General features: G+C 36.3%; 1 protein-coding gene across 5 annotated transcripts in view; it reads left to right on the top strand.

Annotated features, from left to right (window-relative positions):
* Positions 1-24,150, top strand: part of MAPK8 (mitogen-activated protein kinase 8) — a 102,483-nt gene that overhangs the window by 33,232 nt on the left and 45,101 nt on the right. The window contains exon 1 of one of the 5 annotated variants that reach the window (XM_030335621.2): positions 23,053-23,145. The exons of the other annotated variants lie outside the window; for them this stretch is intronic. The gene's annotated coding sequence lies outside the window, so the exon portion shown is untranslated. Of the gene's footprint in view, positions 1-23,052; positions 23,146-24,150 lie in introns of those variants that run through there. 5 annotated transcript variants of the gene reach the window in all.

Genomic DNA, 24,150 nt, shown 5'->3' with positions numbered 1-24,150 from the left:
AAGTGGAGTCATACAGTATGTGGCCATTTATGTCTGGCGTCTTTTATTACCAGTGTTTTTCAGTTCAGATCACTCATGTTGTAGCATGTATCATCACTACTTTCTTCCTTTGTATGTCAGAATAACATTCTATTGTGTATATGTACCACATGAAAGAAATCTAAAATCTAAATTAATAGAGATACTTTGTTCATAGGTTGGAAGACTCAACAAAGTACTGAAGTCTGTTTTCCCAAAATGGCTATACAAGTTTAACAAAAGCCCTGTCAGAATCTCAGCAAGGTATTTTTGTGGGTATGGACAAAATCATCCTAAAATTTATATGGAAAGGCAAAGGAAGTAGAGTTCATTCACTGATGATGAATTTGTTTGTTCATTCATCAGTTGATAGACATTTGGGTTGTTTCTACCTTTGGTAATTGTGACTAGTACTGCCATGAATATTTGGGTAGAAGGACCTATTTTCATTTCTTTTGCATTTATGCCCAGGAGGGGAATTGCTGGGCCATATGTTAATTAATTCTATGTTTAACTTATTGAGGCACCCACCAAACTGTTTTCCACAGCATTTGCATCATTTTACATTTTTGCTAGCCATATACAAGGGCTAAAATTTCTCCACATCTCACCAATGCTTGTTATCGTCTGTGTTTTTGTTATAGCCATCCTAGTGGATATGAAGTGCTATCTCGGGGTTTTGATTTGAGTTTGCCTGATGGCCAGTCATGTTGAATATCTTTTCATGTGCTTACTGACCATTTGTATTTAATCTTTCGAGAAATGTTTTTGCCCATTATTTATTTATTTATTTATTTATTTATTTATTTTAAGGTTTATTTATTTATTTTGAGAGAGCGAGAAAGTGTGAATCAGGGAGGGGCAGAGAGAGTGGGAGAGAGAATCCCAAGCTGGCTCCACACTGTCAGTGCAGAGCCCAACATGGGCTTGAACCCACCAGCTGTGAGATCATGACCTGAGCCGAAGCTGGTTAACCGACTGAGGCAGTTGTCTTTTTGTTACTGAATTGTACGAGTTCTTTATATATTCTGAATTCTGGACCTTCGTCAGAGGACCTTCGTTGCCTTTCACTTTCTTGATAATGTCCTTTGATGTACGAAGTTTTTAATTTTGGTGAGGTCCGTCCAATTCATTGGTTTTTTTATTTTGTTTAGTGTGGTTTTGGGGACATATCTAAAAAATCATTGCCAAATCCATGGTTAAGATTTACTCCTCAGTTTTTCAGGAGTTTTGGCTTTTGTATTTAGGTCTCTGATACATTTTAAGCTAATTTTTTAATATGGTATAGATAAGGGTTTCATTCCTTTCCATGTTGTTATCTAGCTGTCTAGCACTGTTTGTTGAAGAGACTATTAGTGCATAGAATTATCTTGGCGTTTTGTTGAAAATCAGTTGACCATTGGTGTGTGTGTATTTCTGGACTCTATGATCTACTTGTCAGTCCTTACTCTAATACCATACTGTTTTGATTACTACAATTTTGTGGTAAATTTTGAAATCAGAACGTGTGAATCTCCCATCTTAGTGTTTTATAAAAAAATTCAGCTTTTTGCTGATCCCTGTAATGTTTGTTTCATTAATTTGTGCTTTCATCTTCATTATTTTCTTCCTTTTACTGTACTTTTTGGACTTATTTTGATACTCTTCTTCTAACTTCCTTGGGTTCACATTTGGCTTATTAATTTTTACTTTTCTTAAGTGTGAATTTCCTTCCATCATTATACTGCATAACTATCCCTCAAGTTTTAATGTTTTTTTTTTTCATTAATTCAGTTCCAGGTGTCACTTTCAGTAGTTTTCTGTTTATACTTTACTGTTCCATTAAGGTATTTTTAGTTTTATCATTTAAAACCTGTTACATGAGCTTTAAAGAAATGTAAACTAAAACTACATGAGATACTATTAGTTTACATTAAAAATTTTGTCAAGGGGCGCCTGGGTGGCGCAGTCGGTTAAGCGTCCGACTTCAGCCAGGTCACGATCTCGCACTCCATGAGTTCGAGCCCCGCGTCGGGCTCTGGGCTGATGGCTCAGAGCCTGTTTCTGATTCTGTGTCTCCCTCTCTCTCTGCCCCTCCCCCGTTCATACTCTGTCTCTCTCTGTCCCAAAAATAAATAAACGTTGAAAAAAAAATTAAAAAAAAAAAATTTTGTCAATTCCAAGAGTTGGTGTTACCATTTTGGAAAATAATTTGGTATCACCTAGTAAAGCTGAACATGTGCTTATCCTATGACCCAGCAGCTCAACTCTTAGGTAAATACCCTAGAAAGAGCATAAGCAAATGTGTATGGGGGATATCTACAAGAATGTTCAAAGCAGTGTTTTTCATTACAGCCCAAAAATCGGAAACAACCTAAATCTCCATCAGTAGTAAATTGGATAAATTGTGGTGTGTTCATGTAGTGGAATACCATTCTACAGGGACAATGAACTACAGGTACACAAACACATGCACTCTCTCTCCCTCTCCCTCTCCCTCTCCCTCTCTCTGTCTCTCACATATCATAGTTATAAAATCAAATGAAAGAAGAAAAAACAATATGTGTGACTGTGATTTCTTTTATATGAAGTTCAGTAAGAGGCAAAACTGAAAAGTATGACTGGGATAAATAACTAGATTGTGAAGCTATAAAGAAAAGCAAGGGAACGATTCTCCAGACTTGGATAAATGGTTACCTCTTGTGGATGGCAGAGATGGCATTGGGGAGGAATTTCAAGGGACGGGCAATGAGTGGTGGTTACACTGATGTACATACACTTTATTCTTTAAGTGTGTGTATATATTTAATACACTTTTGATAAATGATAGATTTTACAAGATGAATTCTTTCTACATTTATGCACCAGTAAATCTATATTGATGAAATGGTTGATTTTTTTTTTTTTAGAACATATAAATAACCAAAATGGGATCAGAAGAAGTGAAAGACTTGAACTGATCAATATGAAAATGATATCAAGCTGGCTACTTTTATATGTGAAATGGGAACCTGACCCACTTTTTAGAGCAGTCTGCTTTTGTATTTCCCTAACTCTCTTAGACACTACTACCTGATCAGATTACTAAAATCTCAAAAATGTCATTTCTAAAACCAATTTTTTCATCTTTCTGCTTTTCTGGTGTTTCCAGCCTCTTTATTTATTTTCGTTGACTGCCCTTATTTGACTTCTGGATCACCACTGAACTTACTTTATAACGTTTTCATTTTATTCACTTTCCCAAGCTTTCCCCCTCTATTCCTAATCTCTTACTGTTACCCAGGACCTTATGTTGTTTTCAGTGCCAAAACAAGCCACTAAACATGAATCCTTTCAACTTCCACCTAGGCTTAAATGTTTCCGTATTGCATATAGAATAATGCTTACCGTTTTCAAAAAGGAAATGTATTAGAGATATCACCTCTCTCCTTTTTATCTCCTTTTCAGTTTTCAAGCCACTCCACTCTACTGACATTGCTCTCTCATACTTCTCCACGTTTTCCTTCTTACCCTGATTGCTGTTGTCGTTTCTTCCTTACTCCTTCCCTCTCTCCCATTCTCGTTTACTTTCTTCCTTAACTTTCTCTTCAAACAAAAAACAAACAAAACCCTTGTAAGTCTTTCCCAAGGAGCACTTCTTAGCTTGCATTTTTCATCTTACCAATTCATATGTAAAACAATATGTTACATGACATAATTGTGTTTTCTACTTGGGTTAGTAATAACCACTACATTTCCTGGCACACACATTAGATTGTCTTCAATTCTAGTAGCCTCTTCCTCATGCCTGTATATTTAGCTGGTTAACAAAAAACCCTATTGATTTTCTTTCTAGTACTTTTTAAGTCTTCACTCATTTCCATTGACCTGGCCAGGTTCATTTGCCTTTCATAAAAGCCCTTAGATGGTTCTCCAAGGTCTGCAGTGCAAAAATAAACTCATCCCACCTTTCTAGTCTTATTTCCAGCTATAGATCCTTCATGAGGCTTGTATGCCTGACAAAATGGACTATTTTTTACTCTTTCTTTACAGTTGCTGGTTTTGCCCCCCCCCCCTTTTTTTGGTCTTTTGCCTCTTTTTATAATTTATTCTCTTTACCCACATACCCATCCCCTCCACCTCCTCTCCCTCCCTCCCTAAATCTCAGAAAGAATGATACATAAGTAAAAGTTGTCTTTTTTCAGGCTAAATTCTTAGCTTCAAAGATTTATGTAGCACTGTATTTGTATCTTTTCTGACTCTTGTTTTTCTGTTTTGCATTAAAATGAACTTGAGTTGGTGTCTTATTCCTACTAACTAGTGTTTCTGCATCTTGGGGTCAGGCAGTCATCTTTACTCTTTGGAGCTTGGAACACAGTTTCCATTGTTAAATGTGAGTTAATTGGAAAAAATTTCAAACCAAAAAACCCCCACATTTTCTTTTAATTAACCTCCGGGGGGGGCACCTAAAAACCCATTAAAGTTTAGAGTTAAAATCTTGCCTCTTATTTATTCCAAATTTAAGTGAATTGCCCAATATCACACTTTGAAGTAATTTGTGGCTTCTGAATCTTTTACATTTTCACATTCTGACTTTTAGAAGCAGTGCTGTTGATTTGAGTACTTGGGAGAGTTTAATCCTCTCGTCCTTCCTGGGGCCTGGAGTTTATTAAGTCTTAGACATTTTCCTAGGGCCTCCTGCTCTGCTAGGCGGTGCAGGGAGTGAGTGCCAGGAGATCTAAGTGAGCTGGGGTCCTCATAACCCTAATAGCATGGGAATCCTCAGGCAGAAAGGTGGCATCATCTGTCACTCTGTTCCCAGTTCCCCCCCTTTTGTTTTCAACCAGAGGCTGCCACCTTGTTTCTACTGCCTATAGCCTTTCCACAGACCTTTGTAGCTGGAGGAAATCTTTCTTATTTTGTCTTTTACATTCTTGCATGTATTCTGATGATGTGGTTTTAAGAAAAATTCAAGGATGAGTGTTTGTCTCTGTTAATCATCTGTATCCATAAAATCTGAATAACATCCAGATAAACTTGTTACCCCTTTAATTCTCTTCATCTTTCTTCAATACCTACTTCTTAGTTCTCTACTATCTTTTCTAGATTGTCATTTACTGTTCCCCAAAACATACACCTTATTGTTTTCTTCATAGAAGAGAATTGGGACAGTAGGCATTTTTCTTACAGAAATAAACTTATTTTTTCTCATATCCACTAGATGGCTCAGGCGTACCACTTTGGCAGCACATACTGATGTTTGCCTGCTACGACTGTGATTTCCGTTTTCTGAATACTGCTTGCTTTTAAGGTGTCTGGATGGGCTCTTATCTGGACCAGTTATTCCAGTGCTTTACTTATACCTAATTGCAAATTCCTCACATTTTCTGATTATTTAGAAACATCTGAGAAGTAGCTGAAGTGTCCTTCATATAAAAGTAAAGAAGGTAAAGTATATTTTACAATTCTTAGATTTTATATTTTACTTTGAAGAGCTGTTCTGGACCTCAGTTCACTTGCCAACAGTCTGTATATAGATTCCCTCAAACTAGGCACACAGTTGGTAACTCATCCTTTTCTTCCTGACTCATAGTCTTCTGAGGCATTTTGCAGAATATGGTGGTACTTTATAAGGTTTTGAGGCACACTAGGAATATTTGCTTCAGTGCAGTGGTAATATTTGTTGAGTGTTTATGTGTTTGGCACTGTACTAGGCAGTGAGGGGGAAATACCAGATGAATAAACAGTAAATGTTTATCAATAAGAAACCCATTGCATTAGTTTTTTTTCCTTGAGTTTCTGAAGCCAAGTAAGGTAGAATGAAATAGCTGAAGGAAGTTGTGTTTGTAATCAATCATGTGTATATCATGAGGAGAATTTTATCTTGTTTTGACATTGTCTGTGTTGATATTATAGAAGATTTTTAAAAACTATTTTTTTAGAAATATTTTATGTTCATGGTTAGTTGTTTCAGTTGTTAAGTGGAAAGGAAAGGGAACTAAGATTGGTTGGATGCTTATCATGTTCCAGTTTCTTATTTAAAAAAAATTTTTTTAACGTTTTATTTATTTTTGAGAGAGAGAAAGACACACAGAGCACGAGTGGGGAAGGGGCAGAGAGGGAGACAGAATCCAGAGCAGGCTCCAGGCTCTGAGCTGTCAGCACAGAGCCCTACATGGGAGCCCTACACGGGGCTTGAACCCACAAACTGTGAGATCATGACCTGAGCCAAAGTCGGAGACTTAACCGTCTGAGCTACCCAGGTGCTCCTCCAGTTTCTTATTTAATGTATAGTATTTAATTTGATTATTTCCCAGTAGCCTGGAAGATAAGTACAAATATCTCCATTTTACAGATGTAGAAACAGAGGAATCAACTGGGTTAAGTAAATTGCCCAGGATCAAACAACTAGTAAATGGAGAGGCAAAATTTGGATCCATGTCAGACCTACTTCAGGGCTTTTGTTCTTTCTAGGCATCTGTGTTGTCTCCTGGAATAATGGTCCTTGTGCCTCCAGAAAGGGAACCTGGGACTCTGGCATGTCAAGGGTTGCTTTTATTCTTTTGACCAAGAGAAAGCTATTATTTCCTGAAGTATCAGAACCAATTTTAGTGTTTAACTGGTTAGATCCTTCCATAGTTTGACAGAAAGGGAGATACTCCAGTGGATTGATGGCCTTTGACAGTTGATCTTTTAACCACCTTTGATGTTATAAAGAAGTGTTTGGGAAACTAGAGCTATCAGCTATCACTCATACTATCTTTGACATAATCTTATAATGATAGTAAACTTTGTGTAAAAAGTGATTTATCCAGAGAAATTGTACCTAACCTTATTTTTCAGGTATTGTATATGTATATATTTAGTACCCATGGTAATAACTACGAATTGATTCCATTCAGTTTGAAAATGATACGATTTAAAGGAAAATGACAAGTGACTGAAATAAAAATACACAACATATTAACAGTATTGTAACTAGATAACAGGTTGTTTCTTTTCATAAAACTCCCTTGTATTCTCCATTCTTTAAGGGTCATGTAGCTGTGTAAAACAGGAAATATAGTTATTGTCTAAGGTTCTTAAGTAAACAAGATTGAAATAAAGTAAAACAAACTAAAAAAAAATTACATAAAACAGGTATTTAATTTCTCTATGGTTGTGGTATCATTTTTCTTGGTTCTGTAGTCTTCGTCCTTTTCCACTTATTAGTAAACAGTCGTTAGGTACATATCCTTCAGAGTTTTCAAAGTTGATATTGTACCTTCACAACTATGAAAACAAAAATAACTCCTGACTTGAACACATTGATGTTATTTTATGTCATCAAATTGCAGTTAAACAATGTCATCCCATGACCATGAGTAATTTATACTCTGTCACCTTGTAAATTACCCTACACACTGCTTACATTGAGATTTTTATTCCTTTTGATGTATTATTGGACATTGACAGTTACTGTATTTATAAAATGTTGCATTGTATGGAAATTCCAAAGCGTTGCCAACTCTTGATAACCAAGATAATGATAAGCTAAAGAGAGTCTTAATTCTATCTTTCAAGGGGAATGTAAAATTATCTGTCTATAAGGAAACTTTGGCAAAGTTAGAGCTGAGCCAGAGTCAGATGCGTAACGACTCAGCCACCCATGTGCCTTGGTAAAGGTGTTTTAACAAGTGTGTGGAATTTCTAGCCATTTTATTATTGATAGCTATGTATCTGAGTTATTTTTTAGATATAAGGAAGGAATTCTAAGTTGTCAAGGAATGCGCGTGTTCAGTGAGTTACAGTGGTGGAATGACAATTGGATAACAATTGTATCTTGCTGAATCAACTTACTGTAAATCTTAATTGCATATTTTATTGTTTAGTCACTTCCTGATTCAAGAAGTCACAATAGGTAGAATTTAATAGCTAGCATGTTCTACTTCATATCTTGTAGAATGTTCTTGGCAAGTAAAGTCCACAAGAAATAAAAAATAAAATGAGAATTCTTACAGACTACAGTTTATCTAATCTGTTTTCCATAATTTGAAGTGTCTGTGTCTCGTGTAATAAGAGAACCCTAGGTATAGTCAAATATTTAACCCATTATAACGTATTGTTAGTTGGAAATGAACGGATTTTTTTTAATGAATATTTTTAATGTATATTTTATATCCCTGTGTCTTGTAAATGTCATTGGTTTGCTATTTTGACTTTTTTGATTGTGGTCCATAACCAATATCTGGTCCATAAAAACATCACAAAAATACTGATAACAGTATACACTGTGTGTGTGTGAAAGTAAAAGTTTCACAATTATTAACACATGAGCTGCTCTCTCTGATACTCTGTTCTCTTCTGTTTCATTTGAAAAATCTAATCAGAATTGATTTCATGATCCATCAGTGGGTTGGGACACATAGTTGGGGACAAAAAGGCCATATAGGATTGAAAAGTAAATTTTTTGCCTTAAGTATTGGCAGCTAACTATTCTGAAACAGCTAGGATATTTGGAAAGCTTTCTTACTGCACTTTAATGGCTGGCTTCAAAAAAAAAAAAAAAATCTTGCTTTCTTGAATCCTCCCTGCTGTGTAATCACAATGTTATTTCACTTTGTTTTTCTGGATGTGAATATTTAACTGAGTGATAGAAGGTGTTAAACCAAAAAAATCTTACTTTCTTGACTCATCCCTGCTGCATAATCACAAATGTTATTTCACTTTGTTTTTCTGGACTTGAATATTTAACTGAATGATTAGAAGGTGTGAAACCAAAAACCATCTGAGATACCAAGCCCACAAAGGAAAATTTAATATTGACTGAAATACCCTTGTTAATTGTATCGTTTTACAATTAAGACATTTTAGTTAATACAAAGTAAGTTTCAAGTTAGTTTTTTAAAGGGATGTCATTAACCAGGACAAAACAACAACCCTTGGTAACGAAAACATTTTAAACATGAAAAGTCTATGTTGTAGACAAATAGAATTTTATTACTAATAAGTAGTCATTATCATATTCGGGAGCATTAATAACTCATTCAAATCATTTACATTGAATTGCTTTACATGTTTTATCTTTGCGTAACCAAGAAACTTGACATTTTTTGTTGACATAAAAATTTACAGTTGGATATATAGGTAACTTTTAGTGCAGTATAAAAAATACTAAGTGTCATGAAAGGTATAGATAAAATTCAGATGACAAGTACCATTTTCTGGCCTTATGTGATGGCTTATATTTAAACACTTGGAAATGAAAGAGAAAGGTGTTTCACAGAAGAGAACAGAGACATAAAGGCAGAAAAGTTTGATACGTTCAAGAAATAAAAAGTAGTCCACTTGAATAGGCTTTGTTCTAGAGGTAGTTTTTAAGCAGAGGAGAGAATTGACATTTTTTAATACCTAGTTGTTACAGGAGATAGGATGGATTTCAATGGAGTGAAATTAGGCGGAGAGATTAAAAATTCATTGAAATAGTTCAGAGAAGAAGAAATGAGATTGAATAGGATAGTGTCTACAGAAATAAAGAATTTATCCAAGATACCAGAGGAAAATCAACATGATTTGTCAACTCATTAGATTAATTTATTCATAAGTATTTAGGTATCTGCTGTGCAATTCTGAGAACACAACTGTGAACAAAACAAATGCTATTTGTCCTTACAGGGTTTTTATTAGTCCAATAGGAAGCCCAAACATTTACAAATACAGTAATACATATGCTGCCATAGAGGAAAGCTACTGTGCCCTGAGAGTGACTGCACTGGCCACTAAACTCAGAAACCTTACTGTTGTGTACATCTTGACCAGGGAAAGTGAGTGGGGAGAAGTATGTTGCAGGTAAAAAGAAACCATGTGTCACCTTGTAGGTGAGAGAGATTGTGGTACATTGTGGAACTAAAATAAATTAATTGTGGCTGTATGCTGGACGCTGGGGAGGCCAGGGCTAAATCATCCATAGCCCTGAAAACCATCATGAAAGGTTTGGGCTTTGTCCTATGAGCAGAAGGAAACCAAGGTATGATTTTAAGCAAAGGAGATGCCGAATCAAATTTGCATGTTAGAAGGATTATTTTTGTTAAGGATGCTTTAGTTTTAAGTAAGAAACTTTGGCAAAACACAAAGAAAGTGACCCAGAGATACTCAGCATATGCAAGGGTAAGGAAGTACAGCAGACCTCAGAAAGGTCTGGAACCAAAAACACATCCTGAATTAGTATCAGGTGCTCTTGCTTTCCTTCTCCCTCACCTTCACCGCAAGGTGTCTTGTCTCTAGCTTCTGTTTTATTGTCTTTTCTTTCTGTACTGGCTTCTTGGTTTCTTTTAACTACAAAGCTAACCCACAGCCTCTTAGTTTTTCTCCCAGTTACAGATTGCGTGGAGAAAATCCAATTGGCTCATTAAGTCAGTTGTTTCCCCTAGATATAATCAGCTATGGCCAGGAGAGCATACAGCAGAAGCATAACTGCTTCAAAGCCCACCCCTCTCATAATTAAAGGGGTGCAGTGAGTTATGGGCTGAGGAGATTTCTCGGAATTAATCAAATTCAGAAGATCAGTCTGACAGTAGAATGAAGAATTGAGGGCAGGGAGACTAGAGGTCTTCTTTGGGAGAATACAATAATTCAGACAATAGATGTTGGCCAGAGTTGGAGTGGTGAGTTCGAAGAGAATAAATTTGTGGTGAAGATTGAATCTCTAGAACTGTATGGTAAATTGGATATGGGAGGATAAAGAATCAAGGATAATGTCTGTGTTTCTGACTTGAATAGCTGAGTTCACCATGATAGCACCCAGAGCTAGAAAGAACATAGAAATAGGTTTGGTGGGATTGAAGGAGATGGAATGAATTCTTCCTTATTGTCCATTCAGAGCTTGAGGTAGCTTTGAGACATCTAAATGGAGATGTTTAATAGGCCATTGAATATATGCATCTAGGGCAGAGGAAAAAGCTCAGTGGTAGTTAAATATTTGAAAGCTAGTTTTAAGTATTAACTGAAGCCATGAGAATGGATAAGATGGCCCTGGGAGAGATAACAATAGAAGAGAGCCAGGACTGTGCTGAAGACAATCCTATTTGAGGGCTGGCAGGGAAAAGGAGTTTGTAAGGGAAGACTGATAAGTGAGAAAAATCAGAAAACGCAATGTTTTTAGGAACCCAAGGAAAGAGGAGAATGTGGAGAACAGTGCCAGATTCTGCTGAGTAAAATTAGGTTGACTTTCAGAGCAAGGAGTTTGTTGATCACCTTGGTGAATGAGTTTAATGGAAGTGGTGAAAATGGAAGCAGAAGGTTGAGAACTCTCTGAGGGGTAGAGATCAAAATAGCAAATAGTGCTTGAGAAATTTGAATGGAAGGAGAGAGAGGGGCCTATGGCTAGAGATTGCTTTTGATGGTGAAATAGAGTTTTTTAAGCGTGTGTATGTATTTTTTTAAATAGTAGGGCCTTATTCATTATTGAGTGCTAGGAGAAAGAGTGATGATTATTTGAGCAATAGTAGTTATTCAGAGCACTGTTGTTACATTGTAATAATGAAGGATGAAGCAAAAGTAAATATATGGATATTCGGCAAGAGATTTTCTGACTTTGGTTTTCTCTAGGAAGAGATTGTTATTATCTGCAAGTAAGGTAAGGTTGAAGATTTAAAGAGCAGGGGGACTATTTGACATAGATTCTGTTGACCCTTGAATAATGTGGGGGTTAGGGGTGCCAGCCTTCATGCAGTGGAAAATCTGCATCTAACTTTTGACTTCTCCAGAACTTAACTGTTTACAGCCTGCTATTGATGGGAAGCTTTACTGATAACATAAATAGTTGATTAATGCATATTATATATATGTATCATATACTGTATTCTTACAATAAAGTACGCTAGAGAAAAGAAAATGTTACTAAGAAAATGCTATTTAGAAAATCAGAAGGAAGAGAAAATACATTTATATAATACTGTGCTATATTTATTGAAAAAAATTCACATATGAGTGGACCTACACAATTCAAACCTGTGCTGTTCCTTGGTCAACTGTACTGTAGAAATTAGAGAAGACAGCTGACTAGGGAAATCTAGGATTATCTGTCTGGCTTAGTTTTCAGGCCTTGAATTTAAAAGCAGTACCAGTATGCACCATTGTGTTTTTTGTTCAGCAGCTTCTGTATAGACTCAGGAGACAGCCAGTTTGGTCCACACTGTGTTATTCCAGGTTAGTGCATCAGGAGAGAGCAGAGCAGGGATGTTGGCTTAGTGGTGGTCTGACTAATGGACTGTGGAATTTAAGATGAGGAAGGAAAAAAGTAGAAGCTTTAAAAGCCTGAGGGTCCGTGTGTGCAAAGAATAAATGAGAATAACTCTGTAAGGGACTGATCCTAAGGTGAAGGTGACACTAAAGGAAAATGAACAATAGTTTTACTAGAAGAATGGTACTGCTGGTAAAAGAAATAGATACAGAAGGAAGAGTGAGTTTTGGAAGAAAGAAAGGTTCGATTTTAACTATTTACAGTTTGAATACCTATAGAACATACTCAGATGACTAAGAGACAGTTGAATATATGGGAGAGAGTTCTGGTCTGGAAATAAAACTGGGAGATCATAATTGAAGCCATGAATTTACCAAGGAAGACAAATACAGTAAAACCTTGGATTGTGAGTAACTTGATCTGCAAGCGTTCTGCAAGATGAGCAAATAATTGTTTAAAAAAATTTTAATGTTTTATTTTTGAGAAAGAGTGTGAGCAGGGGAGGGGCAGAGAGAGAGGGAGACACAGAATCTGAAGCAGGCTCCAGCCTCTGAGCTGTCAGCACAGAGTCCTGTGCGGGGCTCGAGTCATGAACTACAAGATCGTGATCTGAGCTGAATCAGATGCTTAACCGACTGAGCCACCCAGGTGTCCCAAGATGAGCAAACATTTCTAATAAATTTTAACTTGATAAACAAGTGATGTCTTGCAGGATGAATAGTTATGATGCCAAATATCACATGATCACAACTGAGCCAGTGGTTCTTGAAATTTGCTTTGATATACAAGTGCTTTGGATTACAAGCATGTTTCCAGAACAAATTATACTTGCAAACCAAGGTTTTACTGTATATAGAAAGGTAAGATCTTTTTAGGTACTATATGCATTTAAAGAGTGGGAAGTAGATGAGAAAAGTTGCTTGCCAGGTTTGAGCAATTTGCACAGTGGTTCAAGAAGAGTTGACTGAGCAGGTCCTGGATTTGGGGAACTTGTGAATGGTTTTTCCAGGGGTTCAAGAGATAGTGAAGCATGAAAGGTGATTGTAAGGATTTGAGAAGTAATTGTGACTTTTTGCGACATGTTTATTGCCAGTGAATGATGTGTATTATATGTGATTGTTTTCTCCTCCTCAATATACTAACATTTAAAAACCATAACTTTGATTAACTTCCTTATAAAAGTTTTTGGCCAGGTTCTGGCTTTCCGAAATGGAGTACACTGGTCACTTAATTTCTTAATGCCTCAGGAGTATCATAATTATTATTACTCAGGGCTATAATACTCCTGGGGCCTTTTGAGCCCTATTATCAATTCATTCTTATACTGAATCTAGCATGCTTTGTTTTGTTTCCTCTGTGCCATTTGTTGCATCAAATCATTTGACATTATTATTTAAGGATCTTTTTCCTTCAAAGCACTTCATTGTTTTATGGTTTAAAATTATTAGAGGCCCCTTTAGGGATAAATAAATGCTCTTAAGTTAGCTAGCATTGTTGACTTTCATGAATCAAAAACTCCAAACCAGAAAAGCCATTTTATCATTTCTGCCATTTAGCATGGGGACACCCATGTTATGTTTAAATTGCTTTTTAAGAGATTCCATGAGCTTTTTCCTCATGTAGGTTATTGGACTACTCCAAGTAATAAATCTTTTGGGGAAGTATGGGGGAAGGAGGATTAGAGGAGAAGTACTTAGTATCTGCTATAAATTTATGCAGGGAAAAAAAAATCTGTGTTTTTAGTCTTTAGCCTTTGTTGTTGTTAATGTGTTATTAGTGAAAAAAAGAGAGATTTTTATGGTTGGTACAAGATAATAGATCTTACTCTGTGAAGGGCATCTTGAAGATGAGTTAGAGCTTAAAATTGAAGCTCTTTCTGAGTGATTGATTATAGGTTTGTAACTGGGCGATTAAACCTTTTTATTAATCTTGCAAATGTTCAGCTTAGATTTGTTATATCTGGTTATCACAATCAGATGGAAATGCTGCTTTTGTCCTCCATCTTGCTGAGCTTTCAGATTTTGAAACATGGTGTAATTTACTCTGAAATTCAATGATTATTTTTTTTCTCCTGGGAGCAGGCATATTTAATTACAGAAAGCTGTTTGTAATGGAATCACTTTCTTCTAACACCTAATAGCACTTTTTCAAAATTCTTATCATAATTACACTGCTGGCAAGATAACTAGTGGTAATTATATGTAGAATTAACTAATATGAGTAAAATTCCTCGTACAATGCATCTGGGACACTTCTCATTTGCTACTTCTAATTTGTGGTTTTAGGAAGTGTCTCTGGTGGTGGTTGAATGTGATCAACATTTTCTTCTCTTGTGAGCCTGAGAATCTTATTACTAGAAGATTTGGCAAAATTGTAATTAGAAAAGGTCAGGCATTTGAATCTGTCTCAAGGAATGAGTTCTTTCGTATGATCAGTTTTTTTGAAAGCAGAACAGTTAACCCAAGCTACCACATTGTACAAAGATGCCCTTAAAGCTATAGGTATTCTTTCTTGCCTAATAACTAAAAAAAAAAAAAAAAAAAAGAAAAGTGACAGGAATTTTCAAGTATAAATTTTTTTTAGCTTTAAAATGAAAATATTTTTTGAGTACCTTGAGGAATAGTATATTCTTACAGATTAGGTTACCTGTTTTTATTGAAATGAATGTCATTGAGAAAATTCTCACTGCATTTTAACCACTAACATAAACAATCTACACACAGTTGAGCAGCCCAGAGCCAGCTTTCTTAATATTTTTGAGATTTTTGCCATTTTGAGTACAAAGTAATTTGTAGAACCTTGGATACCAGTTAACTAAAATGTGAATGGTATTAGAATATATATTGGGTTGTTATTTTGTTGGAAGGTACTTAGAAGCATCCTACTTTATTGCTAAGGACACTGCTATAAAGTCCTGAGATTGTTAATAAATAACTTGAATGTCTGAAGTCTTGGAAACTAATTCTGAAGCTTAGTGTTCATGTGGCTGCTGCTATTTTAGTTAAAGGCATCTGCCTCAAAATACAGAAATTGTGAAGGGACACTGATGTGTTAGCATTATTTTGTGGTTGGAATGTAATAAACCTACTCAAATAAGCTCAATTAAGAGATATATCTATTTTATAAATCCTACAAAAGCCGATTGCTGAAGTACAGACTGAGCCTTATTTCCTCTGCTCCCTTTGTGGGGGAGGGTGGGACTTTTCTAGAAAAGAGGGCATACTAGGTATGATTGTTATATAGTAAAAAGAATCACTGGTGGCCCAGACATCCAGGTTATCTTTTAGCTGGAATACTTTCTTTCTGCACTCAATGGATAACTAAAGACACACATTAATGTTTAAAGGATAACATGTTTAAAGGAAACATAGCTAATGCTTGAAGGATTTACCTTCTAGTTTTTTACAGAGGATCTGTGGGAGTAGATCCTATCCTCTTTATAAATGAGTAGTGCAGAAAAGGAGGGAAGAGATACTACCTCACACCTGTTAGAATGGCTAAAATTAACAACTCAGGCAACAACAGATGTTGGTAAGGATGACGAGAAAGAGGAACCCTTTTGCATTGCTGATGGGAATGCAGACTGGTACAGCCACTCTGGAAAAAAGTATGGAGGTTCCTCAAGAAATTAAAAATAGAACTACCCTGCGACCCAGCATTTGGACAATTAGGTATTTATCCAAAGGATACAGGAGTGCTGTTTCGAAGGGGCACATGCATGTACCCCAGTGTTTATAGGAGCACTATCTACAATAGCCAAAATATGGAAAGAGCCCAAATATCCATCGACTGATGAATGGATAAAGAAGAAGTTCTGTATATATACAATGGAATATAACTCGGTGATCAAAAATAATGAAATTTTTGCAACAACGTGGATGGGACTAGAGTGTGTTACGCTTAGCGAAAGAATGTCAGAGAAAGACAAATATCATATGACCTCACTCATACATGGAATTTAAGTTACAAAACAGATGAACACAAGGGAAGGGAAGCAAAGATACAAAAACTGAGAGGGAGACAAACCATAGGAGACTCTTAAATACAGAGAACAAACTGAGGGTTGCTGGTGGGGTGTTAGGTGGGGGGGAAGGGCTAAATGGGTGATGGGCATTAAGGAGGGCTCTTGTTGGGATGAGCACTGGGTGTTACATATAAGTGATGAATCACTAAATTCTTTTCCTGAAATCATTTTTACACTATATGTTAACTAACTTGAATTTAAATTTTTTGAAAAAAGTCTCAAATTTAGAGGGGCATTATTTCAGCCCTCAGGTAGGCCCAGTTAGCCTCTTTTTTTAATAAAGTCTGAATAAGGTGAATTAATTCTTTTAAGATTCTAACTTCTCCCTAGAAGCTTCATTATTTTAATGCTTAATGGCAGTGATATTTCATCTTACACAGGTTTAACTTTTAAATATCCAACTATGCATATCTTACCAACAAACTGAGATCAGTGACAGTTTAAATAGTACAGACAGTTCTGCCCATCCCAGTGAGCTTATGCCTTTGGAGGCAGGAATCTGTGTTCTGCTTTAATTAGTCCCTATGTTTTCCATAGGGTGAACATCTCGTATTTAGCCCTAAAAATTATTGTACTAAATATTATTGTATATGATGATTTAAATAATTTTTAGGGGTGATTTTGTGCAAGTCTTACAGGTTATTTAGAATGGACTCTTGTGCACACTGGACTTAAGAGTTTAAAGTCAGTATGTAAAGCCAAAGTCAGAATCACTCTTGAAAGTTCCCTAACTCATAAAAGACAATATAAAATCTTCTGTGCATGCGCGTACACACACACACACTTCTGAACATTATTATGCACCTTTAAATTGGAGAATCACTAAACTAGAGTAAAGTACTCTAGGAAAAAAAAAAGTATACAAGTGTCTGTATGTTCAGCCCATTCAGCTTTGGAGATGGTAGATAAGTAAATAATTTTGCTTCTTCTTTCCTGTTGGTTTTATGTCATCCTGTTTTAATTTTTTTTTAATGTTTTATTTATTTTTGAGAGAGTGTGAGTGGGGGAGGGGCAGAGAGAAGGAGACACAGAATCCAAAGCAGGCTCCAGGCTCTGTGCTGTCAGCACAGAGCCCAATGGGGGGCTCGAACCCATGAACCGTGAGATCATGACCTGAGCCAAAGTTAGCCACTTAACCAACTGAGCCACCCAGGTGCCCCTACTTCATTGTGTTTTAATAATAAGCTTAAGTCTTAATACTTACTAATAATTTTTGGCTGTGAGGATTATACTAGCTTGTTGAGTTTTACTTTTCTATAGAATAACTTCTGAAGTTAATTGGTTAAATTCTAAGCTTAGCTATTAAATAGGTTTGTGATGCAACCAGAGTTACTTCTGTTGTCTTTGAGGCTTATCTGTATGGCTGCATTAAACTCATTCTTTTTTTCCCCTAAATACTTTTAATATAACTATTTAGTTTAACTTGTTTGTCTCCACATTCAGGCTTACCAGACCAACCATTTTATAGGTGGACCAGCCTGATAGCAGTAGTTCCTTGTGTAGACGTCATAGAAATTGAGTCATAAAAACCTAGTTTAATCTCTTCTTTTCCCCTGCTAACAAAGGAAAACATTGGTGAAGATAAACAGAACAATTTATTAAGTAATTTGTGACTTCATATTCTTGGTTAACTTTTTTAGCAATTATTATTTAAATAATAACTATACAGAGAGCTGATATGTTTTGGAAATCTGAAAACCTAGGAAAGTAATCCTTACCCTCAAAAAGATCACAGTCTGGTAGTAAAATCTGTATATCTAAATATACAAAGTGGTTTAGATAAGACATTAGGTTCAGGCTGGTTTGAGTGGCAAAGGGTTCCTGAACATCATACTTAAACTGGTCTTTGGTAGATATAGTGGGATGGAAAAAATAAGTGAAAATGTTTCACAAAAAGGAAAGGGAAAATAAGCAAATTTCAGATGCATGAGAGATTTGGGGGTTGATAATTTAGCCATGTTTACATTGTAGTGTTCTCACTGTGGGAATAATGAGAGGTGAAATTTGAAGGCTAGAGCTGAACCTCAATATTTCCACAGCAATTGATTGCATGTTAGCTTTTTTGAACCTCAGTTTACTAATCTGTTGGATGGGATAATAATGCCTGTCTATTCTCTTACTCTTGTGAGCCTCAAAACCAGTCACATCTAAATTCTACAACTGTAGTTCCTTTGTTTTTAATCCAAGAAGAGGCTTTCCTGAGTAGGGGCATGAGTGATCAGAGTCCATACCATTTCTTCCTCACACTTGTGTTCATCCAGCTTCATCATGGAGAGAACAGGACAGCAAATGCATCCTCCATAAATGTCACCAGTAGCCTTTATGCCCTTATCTTGAAAATTGATCCTTTTGTCTCAGTCACTTGATGGTATTTTCTGATGGCAGAGTGACACCAGTATTTCCATCTGTATGGCCACATGTGTTCTGGATCCCATTCCTTTCTACCTTTTCAGAGATATTGTGCTACCTGAAACTTCATTTTTTTTCATTCCCCTATTCTCACCCTTCCTCTATATATTGGATCCTTTCTATTAGTAGGTAAATATGTTCAGGTTGTCTCTGTGTTATATATGCTATGCTATACTATGTTATATATTATATAATCTAATCACCCTCCCTTGACCATTTACCTTTCTCTATCAGTTTCCTCTTTGCTAAATTTCTCTATACAAGTACTGACACCTACTTAACCTGTGTCTAAAATCATATCCTTCTCACACCTCAGCTCATTCCAGTCTAGCTTCTACCCTCATTACTCTAACTCAAGCGGTTTCTTTGATATGTCTGTAGTATTCAGAGCTATTGACCACTGACTGTTCTTTAAAAACACTTCCTTGGCTTCTCCAAGGTGTTCTGTTCATTGTCTATGTCTGGTTCTCTTCTCTGACTTCTTTGTTGGCTTATCTTTAATTGCTCATTAAATGTCGGTGTTTACAAAGCTGAATCTTAGGTCTCTTTCCCTTCCTACTGCACTCCTTTTGAGTAACATCATTCTCATTAGTTCAGTAACAACAACTCCTAAATTTGTATCTTTCACCCACACTCTCCTCTGAGGTCCAGTTCTGTATCTGGCTACCAACTTGATATTTCCATTTGGATATCTTGGAGATATCTCCGACTCAGTGTATTTATAACTGTTCCTCTTCCTTCATATCCTTTTTCACCACCAAGATTTTTTTTTTTTTTATTTTGGACTCTAGTATATGGGTGAAGGACTCAAATCTTCCTTCTACTCCTTACTAACTTTGTAACCATAGGCAATTAACCTTTCTAAGACTTAATTTCACCATCTGGAAGATGGAAAAACAGTAATTCCTATTTCGACATAAGGAAACATCAGACAAAATGAGTATATGGGATTTATGCTTCCAGCCAAATAGTAGTAACAAGAACTGAATTTACCCTTAGCCATAAACAACTAGAAAACATCCATAGGCCTCTTGTGAGGATTAAAATAAATTTATAAAGCACTTGAAATAGGACCTGGCATTAAGTAAAGCCTATTCAAGTGTTTGTATTTATTTTATTATTGAATATGGATATGATGATAAATTATGGGTAGAAGCTAAAGTGGTGAGCAAATTATGGTATTAAATGTTTATATTATTTAAAAAATTTTTTCAAACCAATACTTTTAAGCTTCCATTATAAGAAAGTAGAAGAGGAATCCCAAAACAAGCAAAAAGAAGGAAACAAAGACAAGAGCAGGAAGTAGTGAAATAGAAAAGTATAAAAATACAGAAAACCAGAAATTAAATTCTAACTTTTTAAAATGGCCAATAAGAGTGATAAAATTCTAGCCAGATTAATCAGGAAAAAAGAGGGGCGCCTGGGTGGCACAGTCGGTTAAGCGTCCGACTTCAGCCAGGTCACGATCTCGCGGTCCGTGAGTTCGAGCCCCGCGTCGGGCTCTGGGCTGATGCTCAGAGCCTGGAGCCTGTTTCTGATTCTGTGTCTCCCTCTCTCTCTGCCCCTCCCCCGTTCATGCTCTGTCTCTCTCTGTCCCAAAAATAAATAAACGTTGAAAAAAAAAATTTAATCAGGAAAAAAGAGAAAAGATGGATTATAATAACAGGAATGAAAGAGGGTACATGATTACAGATCCTGTAGACATCACATTGGACAACTTAGATGAAATTAGCAAATTCCTTGAAAAACACAGAACTACCAAACCTCGTTTAAGAAGAAATCGAAAGCCTGAATAGTCCTCTGTGTATGTGTGTATTAGTTTTTTGTTTTTTTTTTTTTAATTTGCAATGAAAACCTTTCCACAAAAAAACCCTTGTCCTTGAAGGCTTTCCAGAGACATTTTATCAGACATTCCAAGATCAAATAATACCACTTCTACACAGTCTTTCAGAAAAAGAGGAGGGAACACTTCCCAACTCATTACATTCACCGTGAAAGAAAACTACAGACCAGTATTCCCTATAAAAATAAATTGAAAAACCTTCGACACAGTTTAAGCCAAGTGAATTAAAATAAAAAGGATACTTTTGACTAAGTGGGATTCATTACAAGAATACAGGTTGGTTCAACATTTGAAAATCATCAGTGTAATTCATCATATAAACCAACTAAGAAGGCAAAACTATATTATTATCTCAATAGATCCAGAAAAGTCATTTGACAAAATTCAGTACTCATTAACACTAAAAACTCTCAGTGAAATAGACCATAAGGAGAACTTTCTTATCTTGTTAAATGGCATCTCATAAAATCCTGTCATTTACATCATACTTAGTGATGAAAGACTAAATGCTTTCTCTAAGATCAGGAACCAAGAGAATGATGTTTGTTTGCTCTTGCCACTTCTATTCTGGATTGTATGGAAATTATAGTTAGTACAGTGGGGCAAGAAAAGGAAGTCAGAGGCATCCAAGTTGGAAATGAAGAAATGAAACTGTGTATGTAGGACATCTCAAAGAATCCACAAAAAAGGCTACTAAGACTAATAAATGAGCTTTGTACAAAGTTATTATACAGAAAACTTAATTGTATTTCTATGTGCTACCAATGAACAATTGAAAATTTAAAAATTAATTAACATGAAAACATTTACAATAGCACCCAGAATATTAATACTTAAGGAGAAACTGAACAAAATTTTGCAAGGCCTATATATTGGGAACTGTAGTATATATAAAGGATTACATATTATGTGATTCCATTTATATAACATTATTTAAATGAAAAAAAAAATGATAGTGGTGGAAACAGATCAAACTGCCAGGGGTAGGGTTGGCAAGAAAGTGTGATTATATACAGGGATAACATGAAGGATTTTCTTTGGTGAGATGAAACACTTCTGTATTCTGATTGTGATAGAGATTACACTAATAGGTGTATGTGATAAATTTACATAGAACTGTACACACACACACAAAGTGCATATAAAAACAAGTAAAATCTGAACAATGTCCGTTTCCTTGTTGGCTAATAGTATGTACCAATGTAAACTTTCTCTATCAAATATCAATTTTTGATAATTGTACTATGGTTATGTCAAATGCTCTCATTTGAGTGAAGCTGGGTGAAGCATTGCCAGGAACTCTGTACTATTTTTGTAACATCTGTGTTGGTTTAAAATTATTTCACGGTGGGGCGCCTGGGTGGCGCAGTCGGTTAAGCGTCCGACTTCAGCCAGGTCACGATCTCGCGGTCCGTGAGTTCGAGCCCCGCGTCGGGCTCTGGGCTGATGGCTCAGAGCCTGGAGCCTGCTTCCGATTCTGTGTCTCCCTCTCTCTCTGCCCCTCCCCCGTTCATGCTCTGTCTCTCTCTGTCCCAAAAAATAAATAAATGTTGAAAAAAAAAAAAAAAGAAAACTCTTTAAAATTATTTCACGGTAAACAGTTTTAAGAAAAAGACACTGTTAAGAAAATAGAAAGGCAAGCCACAGACTGGGAAAAAATGCTTGCACATCTGATAAAGGATGTATATCCAGAATATATAAATAAGTACCAAAACAATTATATTTTTAAATGGGCAAAAGAATTAATTAGCTACTTCACAAAAAAAAAGATGTAGCATATAAGCCCATGAAAAAATGTTCAGCATCGTTAATTATTAGGAAATGCAAATGTAAGCCACAGTGAAATACCACTGTGCACCCGCTAGTAAAATGTAAAATCACAAGAAATTGGCAATCACAAGAAGGTTACTTTGCTTACTTTTGCTTACTTTTACTTACTTTGCTGGTAGGAATGAAAAATGGTATGGCCACTTTGGAAAACAGTTTGGCAATTTCTTATAAAATTAAACGTAAGAGTCAAAAACCCCATTCCTAGGTATTTACCCAAGATGAATGGCAGGGGGAGTGTGAATGTTTATACTAGCGTTATTTGTAATAACCTCCAGACTGGCAACAATGCAAATGTCCAAATGGTATATCCACACAATGGAATACTATTGGGTTGTAAAAAGGGATGCAGCATAGATTGTTCTGCCTAGAAAACTCCCTTATTTCTGTGTCTGGTTAACTCATAATCTGTGTTCAGATCCTGCTCAAACATCACAGCATAAAGGGAATTTTTTCTTGAGCCCAGACTAGCAGGCTTGCTTCTATCAGCATCCTGTCCTTTCCCTTCACAGCTCTTATCACAACCATAGTGATACACCAGCAGATTCTAAGCAATGTAAGGTCTCCTTATCTGTCTTAACTGCAAGTTCTGTGGATGGCCAGATGCTGAATACTATTGTGTTTTGGTACCCAACATACATTTTTACTCAGGCGTGCCGGTAAATATTGTACAGCTGATAATGTAAGTGAGTAGAGTTTTCTATTTCCTTTTTGTAGGAGTGGCAGCTGTGGCTTCTACAGAGGGTACTACTGGCTGGGTCTGCCTACTTAACCTTGGGTACTCTGCCTGCTATCCCTGCTCTGTTCTGGGGTGTTGTAGCTATCATTGCTCAGCTGCTGCCACAGGTTAGTCTAGACTTCTGCGTGCATACCATGGGCACGCCTGCTCCTGGGCCATTCTGTTCTGAGAATAAAGAGAAGCCTTTCCTTGCCATTAAGGAGGCTCTGTGCTCAGTCTCTGGCCATATGTGCAAATTACCAGAGAGCATTATTACTGTCTCCAGGCCCTGGGCCGACCTAGTTTCCAGGATAAATGTGTAGAATATTTGATGAGGGCGCTGACACCCAATGCTTCCTTCTTTTCCTCTTTTCACTTCTCTTTCTATTTCCCTACTCCAGTAGACAAGAAGGAATTCAGGTTAAGTTAAGAAATTGGTCTGGGTAACCAATACCTATATTTGATCAGCCTACGGGTATATCTAAGTGTTTAAATCATGAGCAAACTTTTTTCCTTTAAGCCTCTGGTTCCACTTAGGTAGATTGATGACACTTGTCATTTCAGACACTTCTCTCTGGAGCGTTACATGACTAGTTTTAGTTACTAATTTTGGAAGTGTTTCTCTGGCCCCTCTTTAATTTATCCAAATCATTGATCCGACTTTTCAATTGCTCTCGATTTATTTACCTTCTTTTTTAAAGCTTACACCGTTTGGACATTTTTGTTTAGTTTCTGTTTATTCTTAACGCCATCACATCTAAGAATTCTCATTAATTTTAATTTTCTCTCTTATCTGGATTGGTACAATAGCTTACTAGTTTTGCAACTAGTTTTACAACTCTTGCTCCGCCTCCTCTTGGAGTGTAATCTCCAGGTAGCAGCCAGGGAGCTGTTCAGTGGTTTCTGTCCTACTCTGGGAATTAAACTGTTAGAATCCAGTTCATGAGCTTCTACATAGTCTGGCTCTAGGGCGCAATACAGTGCCTGGCGCAGGTTAGACACTTAGTAATTCTTAGTGTTTGTTAAATTGATTCTTTGCATTGTAAGTCTAATCATCAGGATTTTGTCTTTATTTTTGTTTTTGTAGGCGTTGCCTTGCAACCACACACACAAACAGTAATTCTTTAGACTTA

Source organism: Lynx canadensis, chromosome D2, assembly GCF_007474595.2.
Source record: "Lynx canadensis isolate LIC74 chromosome D2, mLynCan4.pri.v2, whole genome shotgun sequence".
Classification (NCBI taxonomy): Eukaryota; Metazoa; Chordata; class Mammalia; order Carnivora; family Felidae; genus Lynx; species Lynx canadensis.
Note: the sequence above shows the minus strand (reverse complement) of the source record. Positions and strands in the feature narration are given on the sequence as shown.